The sequence below is a fragment of the Pararge aegeria genome, chromosome 19, assembly GCF_905163445.1.
Source record: "Pararge aegeria chromosome 19, ilParAegt1.1, whole genome shotgun sequence".
Classification (NCBI taxonomy): Eukaryota; Metazoa; Arthropoda; class Insecta; order Lepidoptera; family Nymphalidae; genus Pararge; species Pararge aegeria.
This window is the reverse complement of record NC_053198.1, coordinates 5542444-5550099: the sequence shown is the minus strand read 5'-3', so window position 1 is coordinate 5550099 and position 7656 is coordinate 5542444.

The following is a 7656-nucleotide window of genomic DNA, read 5'->3' as shown; positions in this document are numbered from 1 at the left end:
AAGCAGGCAGGATGCTTGGAGTTATATTAACCACCCTTTATCTCGTCAATCTCTATATAAAAAATACGAGTAACAGGTAGAGATAATTATCTCGTTGTGCGCATGCTGGCCCTATCAAAAATACATATATAAAAATATATAAAATCAATCAAAAATACTTTATTGCACACTAGAACAAAAGAAAAATAAATAAAAAAGAACAAAGGTACAAGTTTTGTTTTGTTTTTTTTTAAATATCTTTATTAATTAAATAATTGTATAACAGTTCATTTCCTAGTGACTTGCCTAGGTTGAACAAATAAATAATATACTACTTACAGTTTAGCAGGTTATAACACCTTTTTAAAACTTTACAGCATATAAACTAAACATTTTTAACAACTTCTTGAGCCACATAACAGATGATAATAACTTTTTTTTACGTAGAACTTAGTACAGACGTACGTTTATTAATAAAAATTAAATGCGTTTAACAAAGATGATGATGATGATTACAGTACAAATATATAATAAGGTTTAAGAAGAGCCCACAACAAACTTAGCCAGGGTTTTTTTTTGTTATAAACATCTCACAGACAATTCAATATTTAGCTATGAAGTTTTTTATCATTCGTCATTATAATTGGATTATTCTTTAAGCTTTAAAATTTTATATTTTATCCGTATCTTACAGGTTGGCTTAACACTTCTAACATACGAGCGATGGTTCGAACTGTCCTAATGCGAGAGTCGATCACGTTTTTGTCTATTCGTAGATAGTTCAGAAAGTAGGTGTGACTTGGGTGGCAATTCACTGCGACCTCTCATCAATCACTCGTCACGAAAATGGAGCGTAAACTTTTTGGTGATTAAGTGGTCTATTAAACTAGTAATAGACAAACATTTATGGGTAGATATAAAACTAATTATGTTGAATACACTAAGGATCGGTTTATACATTTCGTTATACGCAGTTGCGTGCATACAGGATATGCACAGGGTATGCACTAAGCGGGCAGATTTTAGAACATATCTCCAGTATTAGTTATAAAAAACTTAAGGATAGGCATTGTTAGGATATCTAAGAACACCTCTGCTCATAGTCGAGGACTGAAAGCAGGATGATAACAGAAAAAAAGATTATGATATATTATCCGATATTTGACGGCCGATTTGCGCAGTTTGCAGCAACCCTGCTTTCTGAGCCCAGGGCCGTGGGTTCGATTCCAACAACTGGAAAATGTTTGTGTGATGAGCATGAATGTTTTTCAGTGTCTGGGTGTTTATATGTATATTCTAAGTATTTATGTATATTATTCATAAAAATATTCATCAGTCGTCTTAGTACCCATAACACAAGCTACGCTTACTTTGGGGCTAGATAGCGGTGTGTGTATTGTCATAGTATATTTATTTTAGTATATTTATTATAAAAATTAAACTTAAATTGCTATACACTGGGAAACTTAGAGAATCTGTATGGTGTAATTTATAATTTGGTCAGGAGAATCTGTTTGGTGTGGAGTATAAGGATTGAAGAAATTATAACTTACACCATACAGTTTCTCCTGCTTTTCGCGCAGTATAGCAAATTAAGCTTAATTTTCATAATATATCATGGATTTCCGCAAAGTAACGCCTACTTCTATCCAATATTTAAGAATAGGCATTGTAAGAGTTATTAAAAGCCTACCCTTTACATTTTATAACTCGTACTGGAAATTTTCTTCACTTTATATCATCTACATACCCTGTGCATAGTTGCATACCCTCTATGCACGCCACTGGTACGTAAACGTTTTTCATTAAAATCACCAAACTTCACACTACTGGGCGTACATATCTCTTCTCTGGCAGGATTTAGAGCTTCGTCACACCAAGCTGCTCCAATCTTGATTGGTGGGCTTTTGCCATAGAAACATCATAGACGGAAACAACGTTTCTATTTAGTTATAACAACTTGAACGTGCTCTCCGAAGCACAGGGATGGAAAACTTCAATTTCATAACTCCAATGATATTTTCTTGACAGAAAACCCAATGCACGCCTTTTTTTGGCTCGCCCGGGAATGAAACGCAGAACCTCGGGATCCGCATTCTACCTAGCTAGTAGTACCTAGATCTAGGAATTATTTGTCAAGACTCCTAGACTTCTTTGCTTGAAGCACAATATGGGGTATATTGAAGCGCCGTGGTAGGTAGGTAGGTACTAGTAAATGAAAAACCTCTCTCTTACAAGAATGAGGTTTTGTACAGCTGATAGCCTCGTGTGATATTTTTAACAAATTCTTCAAGTCGGTGTAGGAAAACATTATAAAAAACTCTCCGGCAAACTGGTTTGCCAGAGAGTTCTCAACAATTTTCTAAGTAAATGTTAAGTAAACTAATTCGCACTGGGCCAAAGTGGTCGACTATAGCCGAAACCCTTCCCATTTTGAGAGGAGAACCATACCCTGTAGACCAGTAGTGGGGTCGGGTTAGTAATGAGGATTCCTTGATCTTTAACCTATAATTATTGTATAGTTATGTGCCGAATCCAACTCGGGTGGGCAGCGTTCGGGAAACTTCGTGACATCTTCTCGCCCAAAATCCCTCATTGCCTGAAGACTAGTCTTCGAACAGTGCGTGTTGCCAGTGACGACTTACGGATCTGAGACATGGTCGCTAACTATGGGCCTAATAAGAAGGGTTAGAGTCACTCAGCGGGCGATGGAGAGAGCTATGCTAGGAGTATCTCTACGTGATCAAATCAGAAATGAGGAGATCCGTTGAAGAACTAGAGTTATCGATAGCTCAGCGAGTCGCGAAGCTGAAGTGGCAATGGGTGGGGCACATCGCTCGGAGAACCGATGGACGTTGGGGTCTAAAGGTGCTGGAATGGCGACCCCGCAGCGGTAAACGCAGCGTAGTCCCCAATGAGGTGGAGAGATGAGGCGAGTAGCTGGGAGCCGCTGGAGGCAAGCGGCCCAGGACCGTGTATTGTGGAACTCCCTACAAAAGACCTATGTCCAGCAGTGGACGTCAATTGGTTGAGATGATGATGATGATGAAACATTGTGCAGAAACTAAAAAAATCTATAATATATTACCTACCTGCCTATGACGTCGGGGATAATTTTATATCAGCAGGTGACTATAATGAAAGCTAAACGAGAATATAATATTTTGAAATGTATTTTTAGTTGGAAGTGGTTTACCGAAGGTCAACCGCGCTGTCGTAGTGTCGAACTTTACCGTTTGATCGTCATTCCGTGTTAAATAATTAATTAGATAAATACTTTAGAATATTACATCTATTCTGGAGTACTTAATACAGTCTAGAACACTCTTAATACGTATTTATTAAAACGAGGGTTGATGTCAGACAGGCGGCTGGTTTAAAAAAATGCTAGTCTGCATATATGAAGATATGTTACTGATAACTTCGGATCAATGGCGTGCATAGAGGGTATGCATAGGGCATGCAGATGATGCAGGCTTTTTATAACTCGTACTGGAGATTTTCTTCGTTTTACCCATCATCTGCATACCCTCTATGCACGCCACTGCTTCGAATAAGGGCCAGAAGAAGAAGAAGACTGTCTGTCTGTATTTCCAGGCTAAAACAGTCTCCCATGTCCTTTACCAGGATGCAGACTAGCGTTTTGGGAATATTTATCGGAATCTTTTCAGTATTTTAAGCATGAAAAGGTTACAGATATTAACTTTCAAATTTATAATGATAAAAATAATGGATTTTCCCGCAATGAAATTAAATTGTAGAGAATATTCTCTAAACGCAACTTAGGTAAGACTTATGCAACTACTTAAAATGCTTTGTGAGGAATTGCTTTTTATCTACTTCTTACCTTATACTTATTTAATACTATCTAAGCATCTCGGTTAACACTTAAATAATAAACTTAACGGGTAGTTCCAGAGATTAGTGCTTTCAAACTAATCATTCGGTTTTACTTAATAAAACACTCGTTTAATATTGATTTGATAAAATCATACGAGTAACTGTAACGTATTAACGTACAAAATAGCCGGTTCAATATTCCATCAAAAACTCAATATATTCAACAATAAGGCCGCCTTTGCATGTCTACATTGTTTACTGTATACTCCTTAATGTTTCATTTCATGTGCGTTTACGTGCAATAAAGTGTTTCTACTTCTTCTTCTTCAAGGCACAGATAGTGTAACAAATTTACTTTCGCATTAATACTTACTTTGGATATGGATTTGGGCAGTGGCGTGCATAGAGGGTATGCACAGGGTATGCAGATGATATAAAATGAAAAAAAATCTCCAGTACGAGTTATAAAAAACTTAGGGATATGCTTTGTAAGAGATATAAAAAGCCTACCCTTATGTATTTATTACTCTTAATCGAGATTCTCTTCATTTTATATCATATGCATACCCTGTGCATACCCTCTATGCACGCCACTGGATATGGCACATTTCACGGTCCTCTAATTATTCCTAAACGAGCTTTTGTCACACCGTGCACCGTGCGACAATTCAAAGAAGGTTTATCACCTCATAATTTATAAAATTAAGGACATTTTGTTTCCAATTAAAGATCTCTTAGCTTGGCTTATTCTGGATAGTTGTAGAGACACTATAAAACAGACAGACTTGACTTTGACAACCTACCTGAAATAAATGAATTTTGAGTTTTATGGATGCACGTTATAGTCAATCTATCTCGAAATACTCACAAACCAAGACAATGCAGTCACTCTCCAAATCGCGAGCCCGTTTGCGCAGATACCAATTTAAAGATTGCAATTTTGATTGCGAAACTTGAAACTGAAATTATCTCGACCCCGTCACGATTTCCCATTGTTTGTAACCGTGCTCATCGATCTGATAAATCATAAATGCAACTCTTTTATACAGTAGTCTTAGTACGTTGAGTCGTTTTCGAGTATAGAATTACTTGAAAATCGAAACAAAAATGGATCTTATTTTAAATTTTGTAAACCTCAAATTTGCCTACAACTCTGTAGGCCGGCCTTTTGACAGAACGATTGTAAAACAAAAATAAGATGTCCAGGATTTGAGACTCTATATTCAGTAAAACTTGGTTCATTTTACGTTGGCGATACAGAGTTTGATATGCGAAAAAGACTTCTCGATTGCGAGCGTGCAAATCTTGTACTAAGGCTACGGGTAGCTTTTTAATCGCTTGCTACAATACCCGGTAGCTTTCTGATGATATCTTATAGGACTACCTACCAACTGTTTCATCGTTTGATTAATCGCCGGTTCAGAAATTCATATTTTGCGAATTTTTATAATCGCTTGAGTATTATTCTTTTTTCAAGCCACTTCATGAAGAGAACCAAGATATTAAGCAATCAATTCATTCGTTATGACTTTTCACCGACATTTTATTTTTTATACTTTAACCGAATACAACAAAGGGGGTTATAAATTCAACACGTTTGTGTGTTTGTATGCTAAAGAGCTCGAGCTTCCAAATCAAATTAATAATATAATAAAAATAAAAATTACACCTTTAAAATATAAAAATAAATAAATATACTACGACAATACACGCGTCGCCATTATGCATACTAAAATGACTGATGAATATTTTTATGAATAATATTCATAAATATGTTTAATATCCAGATGAACACGCAGACACTGAAAAACATTAGAAGAATAAGAACTTTCTTCAAAATCGTACTTCATAGATTATGTTCCGAAGTAGTGAACTTTTTAACTTACGTGTAATGCAAGCGACTGTTTTATTTGGTTATGTTTAATACATAACCAAATAAACTTATTTTGATCAATAAAGTAAAGAAAAAAATTCGAATTTAATTTTACGTACTTCTAACTAACGTACTATATAAAATACAAAATTTCTTCTCTGCGATAAACCAATCTAGAATCAAATGCATAATTATTTAAAAAAAACATACAGTCGAATTGAGAACCATATAGTCGACTTTTTTTTAATCGATTGAAAATAAAGGCTTCTAGAGGCTTCTTTCCTAATTTTGACTTCTTCAAATTATAATGAGCAATTATGAGGCCATTCATTTGACACAAAATGTTTTTATATTTTTGTGAATGCCTTTGGATTTCTCATGACGTCACAAAACTTCGTAGCATATGGCACGCGGTACGAAAACAATTATAGGACCGTGAAATGTGCCATACAAAAGCGAAACCCGCTAATTTCGTAAACCTTACTTACATAGGATAAAAATGTAAGTTGGAATTATGGATGTAATATAATAAGTCAATGTTTGGGATACAAAAATTTCGCTCGGCCGCTTCGAGAGTAGAATATATTGATTTTTTGTTTCGTTACCTACTCATAACTTTAAGGTCATTTACCTTCACCTAGCGTTCCACTGATGACTATACCCATACTAAAAAAAAATTATCAAGCAGGTTTTATTCTTAATAACTGACAGTTATGGATTTGCCAAAAAGCCTACATTCCTTAACAGACAGCTGCCATTTATTTTATGTGTATAAATATTTATACAAATAACCTCGGACGATTTGTCTCATAACTATTTTACATATACAACTATTTTATTCTTATTTGAATGACTTTTAGATTTGGCCTTTAATAATAGCAAGGAAAAGGTGCGATCACAATTAAATGCATATCGATTGTGAACAAAAAACTACAGTCGTAACTTTCATTTATATGAATAAATTAGAAATTTGCTGTTACAATGCATACGTACATATATTTTCTATAAAGCGAATTCAATCAACTAATGCCAATCGAAAGAAACTCTTAATGGGTTTTATTTTATAGGTACATAACAATTGACCGGAATCGATAAGTAGAGCTCATTTTAAATTCTCTTTAAAAAGACAGGTCAAGGAGCATAAATTTACTTTAAAAGTTTGCTTAGTTCAGTGCTCTTACAATTTGCGCGCACTTTTGTTTCCATGTACTGATACTATAAATTTAGGTAGATACATTTGGTATTGATCTAAATGCAGTATCATTTATCCACATCCCTATTCCTACCCCTTCTTCCCTATCCCTACTAATATTATAAATGTCAATGTAAGTTTGTTTGTTACGCTTTCACGCAAAAACTACTTAACCGATCCTCATGAAACTTTGTACACATATTCTTGGAAGTGTTAGAAGTAATAAAGAACTTATGTATACTTTTTATCCCGACATTAAGCTCGGTTACTTTGGGAGAGGGGATGAAAGTGTTTGACGATTTTACACCATAACTCCGACAATCTATAACCGATTTAAATAATTATTTTTGTACTATAGAGGTTATATTATGTGTTTAACTTTGTGTGGATCTGAATGTGGTTGGAGATAGAGGACATAACTCCTCAGCGGACAGCAGCAAACCCCTCAGGCCTAGCGATACTGAAAACTTTTTTTTTTTTATAACAACAACTAAATTGAACGCCATATCAAAAAAACGAAATCAAACGCAGACGAAGTCGCGGGCAACAGCTAGTTTCTTTATAATACTAAAATAGTACTCAGTCATTTACTGAACATTCACGAAACCCTTGGAATTATTAACTTAAAAAGCTTGTAACGTTTTCATCAGCTAAGCTGCATTAGGTGTTATGATGAGGAAATATCTGGGAGTTGTTTATTCACCTTTATCATCACATCAATCCATTGCCAGTCCACTACAGAGCACGGATTTCCTCCCAAAATGAGAAGGGG